General features: G+C 37.8%; 1 protein-coding gene across 4 annotated transcripts in view; it reads left to right on the top strand.

Moving 5' to 3' along the window:
• The window catches only part of KIFAP3 (kinesin associated protein 3), a 191090-nt gene that overhangs the window by 16204 nt on the left and 154555 nt on the right, over positions 1–20331 (top strand). The gene's annotated exons all lie outside the window — the stretch shown is intronic.

Raw genomic sequence — 20331 nt, 5'->3', positions numbered from 1 at the left:
AGCGGCAGTAGTTCAAGTCGCAGTGCGCTGTTACTGCGCACGTTCATCTGGCTCGGCGTGGCCTTAGTCATCGCAGAGATCCCTGACCTCTGATCGATTCTTAAAAGGGAGTCCGACGGTCCGCGCTGTCTTACACGTTGCCTGCCTCTCTCACTGTATATGAGTATGTCCGAAACTGCCAAGTAACCAGGCTTTATCAGTAAAGTCTTTATAGCAATATGTAGTCATGACTAGTATATAGTATTTGTTTCCTCACTTACGTCGATAAAGCATCTCGATCGAAAACTTTATGACGGAAGAAAATAAATTAGTTCTCCTTCAACTTTATGTTCCAGATTATCCTACACAAAGAGCCACTGATACCCTGTCAGCTTCTTTTTGTGTAATACAGGTGCGCCAAAAGTAGATTTTTATTAGGATTCTTGTACCTCTGTGGACCCTTAGGCATAATTCTCAACCTATTCCTTACTTTTAAAGTCATGTTATCTAGAGTTAGAAAAATAAACAGTCACTGTGGTGTTTGAAGTAAAATAAGGTCGGAATTGGGAAAGGTTGAAACATACTGTCTTCAGTTTTATGTAATTTTGACAGTTTGCAGTGCTTGTTGTGGACACACAACCATACAGGCCTGGTGGCTTCTGATGTCTAGCAAAACCATTTTAATTATTGGTTCTTAGATGATGATTACATATATTCCTTCTGTAATATTTTTACTTTTAGATTACATTTTTAACAGGAAAGCAACCTATTTTCAATCAAATAGATTCACTCTAATTGTAATTAGTTGATTTCAGGGGTTTCATTGTGCTTATCACTGAGGACTGTCTAATATCTTCATATTTAAATGGGTAGTAGGTTGTAGAATCGAATCCGGTTTCATTCCTTCTTCTGCTACCAGCTTTGATTCAGTAGCACTTAATGAACACTTACAAAATACCTAGTATATGCTTTCTGTTATTCTGGTTACTGGGGGAAATGATTAAATAGGCATAGTTCATGTCCTCAATCAGATGATACACAAACATAGACAATTATTTGTGATTTGGGGTTTTTTAGCCTCCTTTTAAAACTCTCCAATGGCTTTCCATTGCTTTTAGAGTTAGAACACCTGCCTTTTCAGCTTTCTGTCTCTCTGCTTCCCTCCCACCCCCAATAATTTCAAAGCGGAGCCTTACGGAAATAACTTCTTTTAGATCTCTGTGTTTCAGTATTAGGTTCCAAATGCCCTTCTCCTTGTCTGGAACTTGCCCTATTATTCACCTAGCTAACTCCTCATTTTTCCTATTTTTGCTTAAATGTCATTTTTTTCCCAAAAAGTCTTTCCTGAGCTTCCGTTTTCTCATTCCACAATCCACAATCCAGGTCACTATACCTGCTAGGTACTCATGATACCAAATACCTTGTCTTTACCCACCCTTACTCATATCTTGTTATTGTTTGCCTTTCCTCCTGGTCTATAAGCTCCAAAAGGCTCAGGAGCTATGTATCTTACTTGTCATTGTATCTTCAGCACACAGCACAGTGCCTGGACCATAAGTACTCACTAAGTAGTGATTAAATGATGTGAAAATAAAGCTACAAAGAAAAATGGGCCAAATCTTATAGGAATTAGGAGCCGTAGTAAACAGTTGAGAATTGTAAAAGCAGGGGGAACCAGTGGAGAATTTTAAGAGTAAATGGCATTCATTCATTCATTCATTCAGTAGTTATTTGAAAATCTACCATGTGACAGTCACTCAGCTGAGTGATTAAAAGTATTGGATGAATGGTACATACTTTCTCTGCTTTATGGTGCTTATAATGTAGCAAGGAATACAGACTTCAAATCATATATAATCAGAAGTAATTATTGTGTTTGTGTTAAGTGCTATAAATATATGATAAGCAAAATCAGTATGGCCTTTGTGTAAAGCTTTTTTACTATACAGTATAATGTTCTCAACATTCATCTATGTTTTAACATTCATTAATACTTCATTCCACTTAACGGCTGAATGATAATTGATGGTGTGGATATAGCACATTTTGACCATTCATCTGTTGATGAACATTTAGATTGTTTCTGTTGGCTGTTATGAGTAAAGCTGCTTTGAGCTTTCCTGTACTAGTTTTTGCTTCAATACCTTTTTTCACTCTCTGGATATCCCTAGTTGTTACAGGGTCATGTACTAATTCTATATTTAACATATTGAGGAACTACCAAACTGTTTTTCACAGTGACTGCACCATTTTCCATTCCCACCAGCAGTGTATGAGAGCTCCAATTTTTTGAATCACCAATAGTTGTTATTTATTTTTTTCAATTATGGCCATTCAGTGGATGTTAAGTAGTATCTTATTATGGTTTGCATTTCCCTAGTTACTAGTGACATGGAGTATCTTTTCATATGCTTCTTGGCCTTTGTGTATCTTCTTTGGAGGAAAGAGTTCTTTATATGTTCTAGACACTAGACTCTTACCAGAAAAGTGGTTTGCAAATATTTTGTCTCATTCCATGGTTATTGTTTTCATTCTCTTTGTAGTATCCGTTTGCAAAAGTTTTAAATTTTGATGAAGTCCAATTTAATTTTTTCTTTAGTTTCTTTTGATGCCATTATTTAGGAAATAATTGGCCAAATAGTTAATTTCTGCTTTTGTTTCCCTTGCCTCAGGAGACCTATCTAGAAAAATGTTGCTAAAGCTGATGTCAGAGAAATTATTGGATATCCACACCTAAAGGAATTAAATTAGACCCTTACTTTATATCACATAATTAGCTCTAGGATTTTTATGGTTTCCTATCTCACATTTAGGTCCTTAATCCATTTTGAGTTTACTTTTGTGTATACTGTAAGAGAATGTTCCAGTTTCTTTCTTTTGCATGTAGCAAAATAAAAAGCTTCTGCACAGCAAAGGAAAAAACAAAACTAAAAAACACCCTACAGAATCGGAGAACATATTTGCAAACAACATATCTGAAAAAGGGTTAGTATCCAAAATATATAAAGAACTTATACAACTCAACACCAAAAAAACAAATAATTGAATTAAAAAATAGACAGAAGGCATGAACAGACATTCTCCAAAGAAGGTATACAGATGGCCAAAAGACACATGAAAAGATGCTCAACATCACTCATCATCAGGGAAATGCAAATCAAAACTGACAATGAGATATCGCTTAACATCTGTCAGAATGGCTAAAATAAAAGTCACAGGCAACAAGTGTTGGCCAGAATGTGGAGAAAAAGGAACCTTCATGCACTGTTTTTGGGAATGCAGACTGGTGCAGTCACTGTGGAAGACAGTGTGGAGGTCACTCAAAAAGTTAAAAATAGAACTACTCTATGACCTAGTAATTGCATTACTACATATTGATCAAAAAATACAGACACTAATTTAAAGGGATAGATGACCCTGTGTTTATTGCAGCATTATTTATAAAAACCAAATTATGGAATCATCTCCGGCGTCCATCAAAAGATAAATGGATATGGGGCGCCTGGGTGGCTCACGGTTAAGAGGCTGCCTTCTGCTCAGGTCATGATCCCAGGGTCCTGGGATTGAGCCCTGCATCAGGCTTCCTTCTCAGTGGGGAGCCTGCTTCTCCCTCCCTCTGCCTGCCGCTCTGCCTACTTGTGCTCTCTCTCTGTCAAATAAATAAATAAATCTTTTAAAAAAAAGATGAATGGATAAAGGGGAAGTGGTGTGTATGTGTACACACACAAAACACACTGAAATATTATTCACCCATCAAAAAGAATTAAATCTTGCCTTTTGCAACAATGTGGTTGGATCTGGAGAGACTTATGTTACGCGAAATAAGTCAGTCAGAGAAAGACAAATACCATATGATTTCTCTCATATGTGGAATTTAAGAAACAACAAATGAATGGAAAAAAGAGAGAGAGAGACAAACTGAGAAACAAACACTTTTTTTAAAAGATTTTATTTATTTATTTGACAGACAGAGATGACAAATAGGCAGAGAGGCAGGCAAAGAGAGAGGGAGAAGCAGGCTCCCCGCTGAGCAGAGAGCCTGACGCGGGGCTCGATCCCAGGATCCTGGGATCATGACCTGAGCTGAAGGCAGAGGCTTTAACCCACTGAGCCACCCAGGTGACCCCTGAGAAACAAACACTTTAATATAGAGAACAAACTGATGGTTACCAGAGGAGAAGTGGTTGAGGGGATGGGTGGAATAGCTGATGGGATTAAAGAATACACTTATGGTGAGCACTGGGTGATGTACAGAATTGTTGAGTCATTATATTATTGTACCCTGAAACTAACATAACATGTATATTAACTGTACAGAAATTAAAATGTAAAAATATAAGAAAGAAAAAAAATCATTGTCACATCCAAGGCCACAAATATTTGCTTCGTTGTTTTCTAAGAGTTTTATCATTTTAACTCTAAAATTTATGTTTTAATCCATTTTGAGGTAATTATGCAGTATGAAGTAAAGGCCCAATGTCATTCTTTTGCATATGGATATCTGGTTGTTCTGGCACCATCTGTTGAAGGTATCATTCTTTCCCCAGTGAAAGGTCTTGCTACCTTTGTTGAAAATCAATAGATGGTAGATGTAAGGGCTTATTTCTTGACTCAATTCTATTCCATTGATCTATATGTCTTGTTTTTATGCTAGTATGTCACTGTTTTGATTACTGTAACTTTATAGTATATTTTGAAATTGTAAAGCATGTCTTCCAACTTTGTTCATTTTCAAGATTGTTTTGGGTACAGAGGTCCCTTGTGTTTCCATATGAATTTTAGGGTTCCTTTTCCTTTTCTGTAAAAGAGGCCTTTGGGAGTTTGATAGGGATTGTATTGAATCTGTAGATCACTCTGGGGAGTATTGCCATCTTAACACTATCAAGTCATCCAATCTATGAACAAAGGGTGTCTGCCCACTTATTTAATTCTTATCAATTTCTTCAGCAACATTTCGTAGTTTTCACTATGGAAGTGCTGCACCTCTGTGCTTGAATTTATTAGTATTTTTATTCTTTTTTTAAAATTTTCAGCGTAACAGTATTCATTGTTTTTGCACCACACCCAGTGCTCCATGGAATCCGTATCCTCTACATTACCCACCACCTGGTTCCCCCAACCTCCCACCCGCACCCCCCCCCCCGCCGCTTCAAACCCCTCAGATTGTTTTTCAGAGTCCATAGTCTCTCATGGTTCACCTCCCCTTCCAATTTCCCCCAACACCCTTCTCCTATCCATCTCCCCTTGTCCTCCATGCTATTTGTTATGCTCCACAAATAAGTGAAACCATATGATAATTGACTCTCTCTGCTTGACTTATTTCACTCAGCATAATCTCTTCCAGTCCCGCCCATGTTGCTACAAAAGTTGGGAATTCATCCTTTCTGATGGAGGCATAATACTCCATGGTGTATATGGACCACATCTTCCTTATCCATTCGTCCGTTGAAGGGCATCTTGGTTCTTTCCACAGTTTGGCGACCGTGGCCATTGCTGCTATAAACATTGGGGTACAGATGGCCCTTCTTTTCACTACATCTGTATCTTTGGGGTAAATACCCAGTAGTACAATTGCAGGGTCATAGGGAAGCTCTATTTTTAATTTCTTGAGGAATCTCCACACTGTTCTCCGAAGTGGCTGCACCAACTTGCATTCCCACCAACAGTGTAAGAGGGTTCCCCTTTCTCCACATCCCCTCCAACACATGTTGTTTCCTGTCTTGCTAATTTTGGCCATTCTAACTGGTGTAAGGTGGTATCTCAATGTGGTTTTAATTTGAATCTCCCTGATGGCTAGTGAGGATGAACATTTTTTCATGTGTCTGATAGCCATCTGTATGTCTTCATTGGAGAAGTGTCTGTTCATATCTTCTGCCCATTTTTTGATATGATTGTCTGTTTTGTGTGTGTTGAGTTTGAGGAGTTCTTTATAGATCCTGGATATCAACCTTTTGTCTGTACTGTCATTTGCAAATATCTTCTCCCATTCCGTGGGTTGCCTCTTTGTCTTTTTGACTGTATCCTTTGCTGTGCAGAAGCTTTTGATTTTGATGAAGTCCCAAAAGTTTATTTTGGCTTTTGTTTCCGTTGCCTTTGGAGACATATCTTGAAAGAAGTTGCTGTGGCTGATATCAAAGAGATTACTGCCTATGTTCTCCTCTAGGATTCTGATGGATTCCTGTCTCACGTTGTCAACAGTTATATTCCAATAAGCTAAGCAACCTAGATGAAATGGATGCATTCCTGGAAAACTATAAACTCCCAAAATTGAACCAGGAAGAAATTGACAACCTGAAGAGACCGATATCTAGTAACGAGATTGAAGCAGTGATCAAAAACCTCCCAAAAAACAAGAGCCCAGGACCTGATGGATTCCCTGGGGAATTCTACCAAACTTTCAAAGAAGTTGAAACCTTCTCTCCTGAAGCTGTTTCAAAAAATTGAAGCAGAAGGAAAACTTCCAGACTCTTTCTATGAAGCCAGCATTACCCTGATCCCCAAACCAGGCAAAGACCCTACCAGAAAGGAGAATTTCAGACCAATATCACTGATGAATATGGATGCTAAGATTCTCAACATGATCCTAGCAAACAGGATCCAACAGCACATTAAAAAGATTATCCACCATGACCAGGTGGGATTCATCCCTGGGCTACAAGGATGGTTCAACATTCGCAAATCAATCAATGTGACAGAACAAATCAATAAGAGAAGAGAGAAGAACCACATGGTCCTCTCAATTGACGTAGAAAAAGCATTTGACAAAATACAGCATCCGTTCCTGATTAAAACGCTTCAAAGTATAGGGATAGAGGGAACATTCCTGAACTTCATAAAATCTATCTATGAAAGACCCACAGCAAATATCATCCTCAATGGGAAAAAGCTTGCAGCCTTCCCGTTGAGATCAGGAACACGACAAGGATGCCCACTCTCACCACTCTTGTTCAACATAGTATTAGAAGTCCTAGCAACAGCAATCAGACAACAAAGAGAAATAAAAGCTATCCAAATTGGCAATGAAGAAGTCAAACTCTCTCTCCGCAGATGACATAATTCTTTATATGGAAAACCCAAAAGACTCCACCCCCAAACTACTAGAACTCATACAGCAATTCAGTAACGTGGCAGGATACAAAGTCAGTGTACAGAAATCAGTGGCTTTCTTATACACTAACAATGAAAATACAGAAAGGGAAATTAGAGAATCAATTCCATTTACTATAGCACCAAGAACCATAAGATACCTGGGAATAAACCTAATCAAAGAGGTAAAGGAACTGTACTCGAGGAACTACAGAACACTCATGAAAGAAATTGAAGAAGACACAAAAAGATGGAAGACCATTCCATGCTCTTGGATCAGAAGAATAAACATTGTTAAAATGTCTATACTGCCTAGAGCAATCTATACTTTTAATGCCATTCCAATCAAAATTCCACCAGTATTTTTCAAAGAGCTGGAGCAAATAATCCTAAAATTTATATGGAATCAGAAGAGACCCCGAATCGGTAAGGAAATGTTGAAAAACAAAAATAAAACTGGGCATCACGTTTCCTGATTTCAAGCTTTACTACAAAGCTGTGATCACCAAGACAGCATGGTACTGGCATAAAAACAGATACATAGACCAGTAGAACAGAGCAGAGAGCCCAGATATGGACCCTCAACTCTATGGTCAACTAATCTTCAACAAAACAGGAAAAAATATACAGTGGAAATAAGACAGTCTCTTCAATAAATGGTGCTGGGAAAACTGGACAGCTATATGCAGAAGAATGAAACTCGACCATTCTCTTACACCGTACACAAAGATAAACTCAAAATGGATAAGAGATCTCAAGGTAAAACAAATCTTTTTTAAAAAATAGAGGATAAGCAAAAGAGAAAATAAAATCCAAAGTTTCTTCTTTGAAGAACCCCCCAAACTGGCAAATCTCTAGTTAAATTAAAAAAAAGAGAGAGAAGACTCAAATTACTAGATTTGGAAATTAAAGTGGGACACTACTAGCGACCTTACACAGATAAAAAGAATACTATAAACAATTGTAAAGCAACAGTTAGATAACCTAGATGAAATGGATAAATTCCTAGAAATACACAAACTACATAATTAACTCATGATTTCAAAAGAAACAGAAATTCTGAATAGACCTACATAAGTAATGAGATTGAATCAGTGGTCAAAAACATCTCAACAAAGAAAAGTCCAGGATCAGATGGCTTCACTGGTGAGTTCTATCAAATATGCAAAGAAAAATTAACACTAATCCTTCTCAAACTCCTCCAAAAACTGGATAAGGAAGGAATACTTCCCAACTCATTCTATGAGGTCAACATTACATCTGATACCAAAACATCTGGTTCATCTGACACCAAAGTAAGACAAAGACACCACAAAAATAGAATATCTTTTATAAATACCCTTTATAAAGGGATAGTTCTTTTATGAATATAGACGTAAAAGTTCTCAAAATACTAGCAAAGAGTATCAAACAGCATATTAAAAGGATTACAAGCCATGACCAAGTAGGTTCTATCCTAGGAATGCAAGGAAGTTATACATATGAAAACCAATCAGTGTAATACACCACATTAATAAAATAAAAAAGTACATGATTATCCCATTGATGCAGAAAAAGATTTGACAAAACCTAACACCTTTTCAAATAAAAGCATTTAATAAATTAGGAAAACAAGAAAATTCAAATGATAAATTCAAGTTCATTATGACAAAGGGCATTTATGAAAAACCAACAGCTAATATTATACTAAATGGGTAAAAGAATAAAAGCTTTCCCTTAAGAATAGGAGTAAGACAAGTATGCCCACTTTCAACCACCTCTATTCAACATAGTACTAGAAGTTCAAGTCAGAGCACTGAAGTACGGAAAAAAATTAAAGCATCCATATTGGAAAAGAAGAATGCTATCTCTATCTGCAGATGATATGAACCCGTATGTTGAGAACTGTTAAAGCTAATAAATTCAGCAGTTACAGAATACACTATCAACACACAGAAAATCTATTGTATTTCTATACACTAGTAATGAAAATTCCAAAAAGAAAGTTCACAAAATAATCCCACTTACAATCAAAAAGAATAAAATACTAAGAGCTGCCTGGGAAGCATAGTCAGTTAAGCGTCCGACTCTTAGTTGGCTCAGGTTGTGATCTCATGGTCTAGAGATGGAGCCCCACGGTCGGTGAGATTCTCTCTCCCTCTCCCTCTGACCCTCCTGCTTGTGTGTGCGTGCGCTCTCTCTCTCCAAATAAATAAATCTGTTTAAAAAAAAAGAATAAAACCTGATTTCAAGCTTTACTACAAAGCTGTGATCACCAAGAGAGCATGGTGCTGGCATAAAAACAGATACATAGACCAGTAGAACAGAGCAGAGAGCCCAGATATGGACCCTCAACTTTATGGTCAAATAATCTTCGACAAAACAGGAAAAACTATACAGTGGAAAAAAGACAGTCTCTTCAATAAATGGTGCTGGGAAAACTGGACAGCTATATGTAGAAGAATGAAACTCGACCATTCTCTTACACCGTACACAAAGATAAACTCAAAATGGATAAAAGACCTCAACGTGAGACAGGAATCCATCAGAATCCTAGAGGAGAACATAGGCAGTAATCTCTTTGATATCAGCCACAGCAACTTCTTTCAAGATATGTCTCCAAAGGCAACGGAAACAAAAGCCAAAATAAACTTTTGGGACTTCATCAAAATCAAAAGCTTCTGCACAGCAAAGGATACAGTCAAAAAGACAAAGAGGCAACCCACGGAATGGGAGAAGATATTTGCAAATGACAGTACAGACAAAAGGTTGATATCCAGGATCTATAAAGAACTCCTCAAACTCAACACACACAAAACAGACAATCATATCAAAAAATGGGCAGAAGATATGAACAGACACTTCTCCAATGAAGACATACAGATGGCTATCAGACACATGAAAAAATGTTCATCCTCACTAGCCATCAGGGAGATTCAAATTAAAACCACATTGAGATACCACCTTACACCAGTTAGAATGGCCAAAATTAGCAAGACAGGAAACAACATGTGTTGGAGGGGATGTGGAGAAAGGGGAACCCTCTTACACTGTTGGTGGGAATGCAAGTTGGTGCAGCCACTTCGGAGAACAGTGTGGAGATTCCTCAAGAAATTAAAAATAGAGCTTCCCTATGACCCTGCAATTGTACTACTGGGTATTTACCCCAAAGATACAGATGTAGTGAAAAGAAGGGCCATCTGTACCCCAATGTTTATAGCAGCAATGGCCACGGTCGCCAAACTGTGGAAAGAACCAAGATGCCCTTCAACGGACGAATGGATAAGGAAGATGTGGTCCATATACACCATGGAGTATTATGCCTCCATCAGAAAGGATGAATTCCCAACTTTTGTAGCAACATGGGCGGGACTGGAAGAGATTATGCTGAGTGAAATAAGTCAAGCAGAGAGAGTCAATTATCATATGGTTTCACTTATTTGTGGAGCATAACAAATAGCATGGAGGACAAGGGGAGATGGATAGGAGAAGGGTGTTGGGGGAAATTGGAAGGGGAGGTGAACCATGAGAGACTATGGACTCTGAAAAACAATCTGAGGGGTTTGAAGCGGCGGGGGGGGGGGGGTGTGGGTGGGAGGTTGGGGGAACCAGGTGGTGGGTAATGTAGAGGATACGGATTCCATGGAGCACTGAGTGTGGTGCAAAAATAATGAATACTGTTATGCTGAAAATTAAAAAATTTAAAAAAAGATTTATTTGTTTTAGGGAGAGAGGGAGAGATAGCACGAGGGGAGGAGTAATGGGAGAGGACAAGAGGGAATCTTAGGCAGGCTCCGCACTCAGCATGGAGCCCAACACAGGGCTTCTTATGATCCTGAAATAAGGACCTTAGCTAAAACCAAGAGTTGGACACTTTACTGACTGAGTCACCCAGGCACTCCTCTATTCTCTATTTCTTTTATCCCTCCATCTTTACTATTTCCTACCTTCTACAAACCTGAGATTTAGTTTATTCTTTTTCTGGTTCGTTAGGGTGTAAAATCAGGTGATTGATTTGAAATTTGTTTATTGATCTATAATTGACATAGTTTCAGATGCATATCGTAGTGATTTATATGTATTCATACATATTGTGAAATGTTCACCACAATAAGTCTAGTTAATATCCATTACCATACAGTAATTTTTTTCTTGTGATGAAAACTTTTAAGATTTACTCTCATAGCAATTTCCATGTATACAGTACAACATTTTTAACTATAGTCACAATGCTGTACATTATATCCCCAGGACTTATTTTGTACCTTTTGACCACCTTCACCTGTTTTGCCAACCTGCACTCCCTACCTTTGGTAGCTACCAATCTATTCTGTGTGTCTGTGAGTTTGAGTTTTTTTGTTCTTAGATTCCACGTAAAAGTGAGATCATACAGAATTTCTCTTTTTCTCTCTAACTTATTTCACATAGCATAATGCCGTCAAAGTCCATCCATGTTGTCACAAACAGCAGTATTTCACACATGTACACACATACATGCACCACATTTTCTTCATCCGTTTATCCATCAGTGGACACTTGGGTTGCTTCTGTGTATTAGCAATTGTAAATGATGCTGCAGTGAACATGAGGGTCTGTCTGTCATTTTGACTAAGTGTTGTTTGCTTTAGATAAGTACTCAGAAGTGGTTTTGCAGGTTCTATGTTCAGTTTCTCAAGAAACCTCTATAGTTTTTCCATAGTGGCTACATTGATTTAAATTCCCACTAACAGTGTATAAGGGTTCCCTTTTCTCCACATCCTTACCAACCCTCACTATTTCTTTTCTTTTTGATAATAGCCATTCTAACAGGTACAGGTGATGTCTCGTTGTGGTTTTGATTTGCATTTCACTGATGACTAGAGATTTTGAGCATCTTTTCATGTACCTTTTGGCCATCTGTATGTCTTCTTTGTAAAAACACCTATTCAGATCCTCTGCTAACTTTTTAATCAGATTGGATTCTTTTTTTTTTCTTTCTGTTGAGCTCTATGAGGTCTTTATATACTTTGGCTATAACCCATTTCAGATATATTATTGCCAAATACATTCTCACATTTAATAGGTCACCTTTTTGTTTTTGTTTCTTTTATTAAGCAGAAGATTTTTAGTTTGATTTAGTCCCATTTATCATCTATTTTTGTTTTTGGTATCAAATAAAAAAAAAATTGCCAAGACCTAGGGCAAGAAGCTTAATGCCTGTATTTTCTTCTAGGAGTTGTATGGTTTTAGGTCTTATAATCAACTCTTTAATCCATTTTGAATTAACTTTTGTATATGGTGTAAGATAATGGTCCAGGGCGCCTGGGTGGCTCAGTGGGTTAAGCCGCTGCCTTCGGCTCAGGTCATGATCTCAGAGTCCTGGGATCGAGTCCCGCATCGGGCTCTCTGCTCAGCAGGGAGCCTGCTTCCTCCTCTCTCTCTGCCTGACTCTCTGCCTGCTTGTGATCTCTCTCTGTCAAATAAATAAATAAATAAAATCTTTAAAAAAAAAAAAAAAAGATAATGGTCCAGTTTCATTCTTTTGCATATAGCTATCCAATTTTCCAAAAAACATTTGTTGAAGAGACAATCCTTTCTCTATTGTATATTCCTGTCTCCTTTGTTATAAATTAGTTGGCTATAAATGTGTGGGTTTATTTCTGTTCTCTGTATTCTGTTGATATATATCTTTTTATGCAAATACCATACAGTTTTGATTACTCTAACTTTGTAATATAGTTTGAAACCAGAAAATGTGGGGCAGATGAGTGATTCAGTCTGTTAAGCATCTGCCTTGGGCTTAGGTCATAATCCCAGGATCCTGACATGGAGCCCCATGACAGGCTCTCTGTTCCACGGGGAGTTTGCTTCTCCCTCTCCCTTTTCCACTCCCCCTGCTTGTACTCTCTTTATCTCTCTCTGTCAAATAAATAGATAAAAATCTTTAAAAAAAGAAACAAACAAACAAACTTGGTAATATGATGCCTCTGGCTTTGTTGTTCTTTCTCAAGATTGCTTTGGTTATTCAGGGTCTTTTGTAGTTCCATACACATTTTAGGATTATTTGTTCAATTTCTGTGAAAAAATGCCATTGGGATTTTGATCAGGATTGCGTTGAATTTGTAGATTTCTTTAGGTGGTATGGACATTTTATTGGTATTCTTTCAGTCCATAAGCACAGAATATCTATTCATTATTTGTATTGTGTTCAGTTTCTTTTGTCAGTATCTTACAGTTTTCAGTGTAAAGGTCTTTCACCTTCTTGGTTAAACTTATTTCTAGATATGTTATTGTTTTTGTTGTAGTTATAAATGGGATTATTTTCTTAATTGCTCTTGAGAGGTTCATCATTAATGTATGTAAATGCAACTGATATTTAATATTGTTTTTTTTAACCTGCAGCTTTTCTTGAATTTGTTTATTCTAACAGTTTTTTGTGGAGTCTTTAGAATTCTCTCTATAATAATATGTCATCTGCAAATAGTGACAGTTTTACTTCTTGCTTTCAGATTTGGGTGCCTGTTATTTCTTTTTCTTGACAAATAACTCTGGAGTGCATTTCTAGCACTGTGTTGAATAGAAGTGGTGAGAGTGGGCATCCTTGCCTTCTTCCTGGTCTTTGAGGAAAAGCTTTTAGCTTTTCACTGTTAGGTATGTTAACTGTGTCTTTATCATATACAGTCTTTATTGCGTTGTGGCACATTACCTGTATATTCATTTTGATGACAGTTTTTATCATAAATGGATGTTGAATGTTGTCAAATGTTTCTGCATCTATTGGAGATAATCATAGGACTTTTACACTTCATTCTGTTAATGTAGTGTATCATATTGATTGATTTGCATTTGTTGAACCATCCTTACATTCCACTTGATCATGGTGTATGATACTTTTAATGTAAACTTGAATTTTGTTTGCTAGTATTTTGTTGAAGATTTCTGCATTTATGTTCCTTAGAACTTTTAGCCTATAATTATCTTGTGGCTTCTTTGTCTGGTTTTGGGGTCAATGTAATGCTGGCCTCATAAAATCAGTTCATAAATATTCCCTCCTGTTATATTGTTTGGAAGAGTTTGAGAATGATTGGTATTAATTTTTTGAATGTTTGGTAGCATTAACTAGTGAAGTTGGGTCTGGACTTTTGTTTGTTGGGACATTTTTGATTACTGATCCAATCCCTTACTAGTAATTGATCTGTTCATATTTTCTGTTTCTTTATGATTCAGTCTTGGGAGGTTGAATGTTTTTTAGGATTTTGCCCACTTCTATGTTCAATTTGTTGGTGTATAATTAATTGTTAAGGCTTGTTATCCTTTGTATTTCTGTGTTATCAGTTGTAATGTTTTCTGTTTTGTTTCCGATTTTATTTATTTGAGTCCTCTTTCTTTTTTTCTCGGTGAATCTAGCTAAAGGTTTGTCAACTATCTCATAGTTTGATTTATATTTTCCGTTGTCCCTTTAAGGTGTATTTCATTTATTTTCACTTTGCCCTTTATTTCCTTTCTTCTATTAACTTTGGGCCTTGTTCTTTTTCTTTTTTTAAAGATTTATTTATTTTAGAGAAAGCCAGGGGGAGGGGCAGAAGAAGAGGGAGAGAGAATCTCCAGCAGACTCCTAGCTGAGTATAGACCCCAACATGTAGGCTCAATCTCATGACCCTGAGATCACAACCTGAGCAGAAACCCAGGAGTCAGACACTTAACCAACTGCATCACCCAGGTGCCCCTGGGCTCTGTTTTTGTTTTTTTTTTTCTAGTTTCTTGAGGTATGAAGTTGGCTTATTTATTTGAGATCTTTCTTCTTCCTTAATGCAGACATTTATTTCTATGAACTTCTCTCTTAGAACTGCGTTTGCTGTATCCTTTGATTTGGTATGTTGTATTTCCATTTTCATTTGTCTCAAGGTATTTTTTGAGTTCTCTTTTGTTTTTTTCTTTGACCCATTGATTGTTCAGTGACATGTTGTTTTAATCTCCACACATTTGTGAATTTTTCTGTTTTCTTCTTTTAATTGCTTCTACTGTTATATTATTATGGTCAGAAAAGATGCTCGATATGTTTCAATCTTTAAATATATTAAAACTTGTTTTGTGGCCTAAGATATGATCTTAGAGAAAGTTCCATGTATGCTTGAGAAGCATGTGTATTCTGTTGCTTTTGGATAGACTGTTCTGTTTATGTCTGTTAAGACCATCTGGTCTAATGTGTCTTTTAAAACCAGTGTTTCCTGATTGATTTTCTGTCTGGATGATCTATCCATTTATGAAAGTGGGGTATTAAACTCCCCTACTACGATTGTATTGTTGTTTATTTCTCCTTTGTATTTGCTAATATTTTCTTTATATATTTAGGTGATTCTATGTTGGGTGCATAAATATTTACAGATTTTATATTCTCTTGTTGGATTGACCCCATTATTATTATGTAATAACCTTCCTTTTCTCTTTTTATAAACTTTTTAAAAAACATTATTTATTTATTAGAGAGAGAGAGAGAGCAAGCACGAGTGGGGTTGCAAAGGCAGAGGGAAAGGGAGAAGCAGACTCCCCACTGAGCAGGGAGCCTGATGTGGGTCTCAATCCCAGGATCCTGCGATCATGACCTGAGCTGAAGGCAGATGCTTAACCCACTGAGCACCCAGGCGTCCCTTCATTCTTCTTTTCTTTTTCCTTCTCTGATTGGTGAGTTCTATTTCCCTGTGTTTGAATTCACTGATCCTTTCTTCTGCTTCATCTTGTCTGCTGTTGAATACCCCCTGTTGCATTTTTCAGCTCAGTTATTTTTATTCTTCAGCTCTGTGACTTCTGATTGGTACTTTCTTATATTCCCTGTCTCTGCTGAAAATTCTCACTTTTTTCGTCCATTCTTCTGAACTCAGTAAACATCATAATGACCATTACTTTGAATTCTTTATCAGGTAGAATGAGCATTTATCTCCATTTCATAACATCTTTTTTTATGGTCTTATCTTGTTCTTTTGTTTGGAACATATTCCTCTGTTTCTTCAATTTTCTTTGAATCTCTGTGCCTCATGTAAGAGATGAATCTTGTCGTTTACCCTGCCCTAACTCCTATTTGTCTGTCAGATCTTTGTGATTATACAAGCAGTCTACTTTACTTCTAGTGACTCCTAGTAGTTGAAGGTGTGCTAAGACCTGTCAGTCTCCTAAAAGGGAGAATTCAGTCAGCATGTAGATTCAGGCTGATTGGAAGCCAGTCAGGCAACAGCTTTTAAAGTATGACAATATAGGGGCGCCTGGGTGGCTCAGTGGGTTAAAGCCTCTGCCTTCGGCTCAGGTCATGATCCCAGGGTCCTGGGATCGAGCCCCGCATCAGTCTCTCTGCTCAGCAGGGAGGCTGCTTCCTCCTCTCTCTGCCTATCTCCCTGCCTACTTGTGATCTCTGTCTGTCAAATAAATAAACAAAAATCTTAAAAAAAAAAAAGTATGCCAATATACCTCTTTCAGAGGGAAGACTGGGAGATGGGTGTGTCTACTCCCTCTTTGCTGATCACTAGAGCGATAGCCCGTTAAGAACTGTATCTTTGCTGATATCCCTTTGAAATCATGAACACAAGCCTTGCTGGCCCCCAGAGCCAGGCAATCATGGGGAATGCCCTGGGTAGTAGCCCCAAAAACCAGAGCACCAGACAAGTATACAAGGTCCTCCGCAGGGGATGCTGGCACTCTGGAGCATAGCAGGAGAATGTGAAGATAACAGCTGTCCTCCCAGGTCCCTGGTAAGGATTACAACCAGCCGTCTGATGTATGTTTGTTTAGAAGCCTGTCCTTCAGGCCACAGCTGTGAAGATAAGCTAATAGACTTCTTTTACAGATAGACTGGGTACCTCAAACTTCTGCCCTCTGCTGTGCCCTGGGGGTGGTAGTCAGTTAAGAACTCTTTCTGCATTTGTTACAGTGACGTGGGACCTGCGTGTGTAAGCCCTGATGATCATCAGAGCCAAGTGATCTAGAGGCGACACCTGGGTAGCATCTGCAGAAATCAGGGCACCAGTCAATGGTACATGCTACATGCTCCCTTCTGGGAAATACTGGTTAGCTGGAGCAAAGCAGAGGGATGGTGCAAAGATGGTACCCACTGGCCTCTGTCGTTGGAAAGTATTTCTTTAGGCCCGTACATGTATACTAAATTAGTTGCCTGCCCCACAGGTTAACTTTTTAAGATAAGCAAATAAGTCTATTTCACAGAAATTCTGGGCACCTGTCATCTGCCTTTGCACTGGCCTCTGGGGTAGGTGAGTCCATACATATAAGCCCTTTAAGAACGGTTTCTCTGTTTGCTATAGCCATGCATCTCATGGACACAAGCCCCGTTGGCTTTCAATGCTAGATATTTTAGGGCTCATCTCCCAGGTGCCGGTCTTCAAAGTTGTGTTAGGTATGGGTTTAAACCCTTCACTCCTCAGGCTGAAGCTCAGGTTTGTGAGTTCTCTCCTGATTGTGGGTCACTGTGGCAGGAATGGGGCTTGTGGTGAGATTGTAGCTCAGCATCTCCTTCCCACTTCAATGTGGATTTTTTTTTCATTCACTTAATGTGTAGGAGTCATGCAGCCAATTTTTAGGTTTTCTTTCCCAGAGGAAAGTTTTTCATATGTAGCTACAGATTTGATGTGTCTGTGGGAGGATTTTGAGCTCAGAATCATCCTATGCTACCACCTTGAATGGAAACTTGTAATAAGTCCTTTTGATAGCAATAAAGATTAATGAATATTTGTTTTTCTAGAAAATTGATGAATGCGTAATGCATTGTGAGCATTTATTTTCTCTTTTAAGGATCATGATGATATCATCAATTGCCTAAAGTCTGGAAACATCAGGATGTACTTCAGAAATTTTTAATTAAGAACATTGTACCCCAGGATGATAGTTACTACATGGAATTATAGAAGGTGTATTTTACATCACTCTGTGAAGCACAGACTTCACATTGACCTAAAAAAACAATTTTTCTAAATTAATTTAGCATATTTTCGGTTCCTTATGCTAGTTTCCTTATGCATATAAAAAAATAAAGCAGAGCTGTTATTGATTGACAAGGCTCCATTAGTTGAAAATTTACATTTAAAGGACAGCAGTTTTGATATGTGCCATAAGATGCTTCAAATAGAAAATAATTCTAATAATCAGTTATAATTTTTTTAATCTAATACATGGGTTCCAGGGAAAGCATTTGGAAGCTCATTCTCTTGATACTTAAACATCTAACATCACTATCAATTTCATGTTAAATTATATTATAAGACACATAGGCACAAAAAATCAAACAAAAACTAGAAAGGAGTGATGAGATTCTTTGATATGTATGAGTTCTTCGAGAAAGGCAAGATATCAGACCAGAAGACAACAATTATGCTTTTATCTCACCTCTGAATGTGTAGAGGACCTACTGTGAAAGTGGTGGTCAGAGACTCCTCTTAGGATCTGCACTTACATTTTATCCTTGTGGTTCTCTTCACGGAATTGGATACAGCGGTTATCTCGTTCTCTATAGGAAATTCATGAGTGGGATTGCTCTCCATTTCATCAGGAAGCAAATAACTAGTTTACTTTACAATTAAGATAGTTTGTGTAGTGCTTGCTATATATAGTACATCCTTTCTGTTTTTTTAAGCTCTTCTTAGTTCTTTTGTCCTGTGATTTCTATAGCTATTGATTGCTGCCCTCAACTTGTATCCATTTATTTTACCTTTTGGACTCTATACCATCCTATTTCATATGTGTGTTTATCTTACTTCCTAATTATTTTTAGTGGCCTGCCTGGTTTCTAGCTGCTTTCATTCCTTAACCAGCTTTGCTCCGTACAGCTTACCATCAGTTTAGTTTCTGACCACGTACACCCTAGGGTTATATTTGATTTCCTGCCCTGTCTCTGGGCTGGACTCGTAGTCATGGTCCCAATACAAATTCATGTTCTTACCTTTTTTGTTTTCATAAAGAATTCTGATGAAAAGATCATTTTAAAAATTATGTAGAAAATGTGCATAATAAGCCATTTATTTTTAATGGACAGAAAAGCTTTGAGTTTCTGATTATTAGAATCAGTTTAAGACATTGTTGTATTTATGTTCCTTCTCATCAGGCTGAGATGCCCACTAGCCAACTGAGCACAGTAAGAAATTTATCTTGTTTCTATTACTTAATCTCTTTGAGTACATCTCATTTTGTCACCTTCTAATGTGGCCAGGTGACAAGTGGTGGTTAATTTGTCACTGGTTTACAATAATTAAACATTCATCATATAACTTTAGAAAGGTGGGAGGATGATGTATATAGGAACTTTCTATGGAAACTATTAGGGACACTATAATTTGAGATACATAACTATAAAACATAATCCATAAATTTTTTTGTTATTTTTTTTAATTAATTTTTTATTTTTTCAGCATAACAGTATTCATTATTTTTGCACCACACCCAGTGCTCCATGCAATCCGTGCCCTCTACAATACCCACCACCTGGTGCCCCCAACCTCCCACCCCCCACCCCTTCAAAATTCTCAGATTGTTTTTCAGAGTCCATAGTCTCTCATGGTTCACCTCCCCTTCCAATTTCCCTCAACTCCCTTCTCCTCTCCATCTCCCCTTGTCCTCCATGCTATTTGTTATGCTCCACAAATAAGTGAAACCATATGATAATTGACTCTCTCTGCTTGACTTATTTCACTCAGCATAATCTCTTCCAGTCCCGTCCATGCTGCTACAAAACTTGGGTATTCATCCTTTCTTTTTTCTTTTTCTTTTTTTTTTTTTTACAGCTTTATAAACATATATTTTTATCCCCAGGGGTACAGGTCTGCAAATCGCCAGGTTTACACACCTCACAGCACTCACCATAGCACATACCCTCCCCAATATCCATAACCCCACCCGCCTCTCCCAACCCCCTCCCCCCATCAACCCTCAGTTTGTTTTGTGAGATTAAGAGTCACTTATGGTTTGTCTCCCTCCCAATCCCATCTTGTTTCATTTACTCTTCTCCTACCCCCTCAACCCCCCATGTTGCATCTCCTCTCCCTCATATCAGGGAGATCATATGATAGTTGTCTTTCTCCGATTGACTTATTTCGCTAAGCATGATACCCTCTAGTTCCATCCACGTCGTCGCAAACGGCAAGATTTCATTTCTTTTGATGGCTGCATAGTATTCCATTGTGTATATATACCACATCTTCTTTATCCATTCGTCTGTAGATGGACATCTAGGTTCTTTCCATAGTTTGGCTATTGTAGACATTGCTGCTATAAACATTCGGGTGCACGTGCCCCTTCGGATCACTACGTTTGTAT

Source organism: Lutra lutra, chromosome 15 (assembly GCF_902655055.1).
Source record: "Lutra lutra chromosome 15, mLutLut1.2, whole genome shotgun sequence".
Classification (NCBI taxonomy): Eukaryota; Metazoa; Chordata; class Mammalia; order Carnivora; family Mustelidae; genus Lutra; species Lutra lutra.
This window is presented reverse-complemented; position numbering and strand designations above follow the sequence as displayed.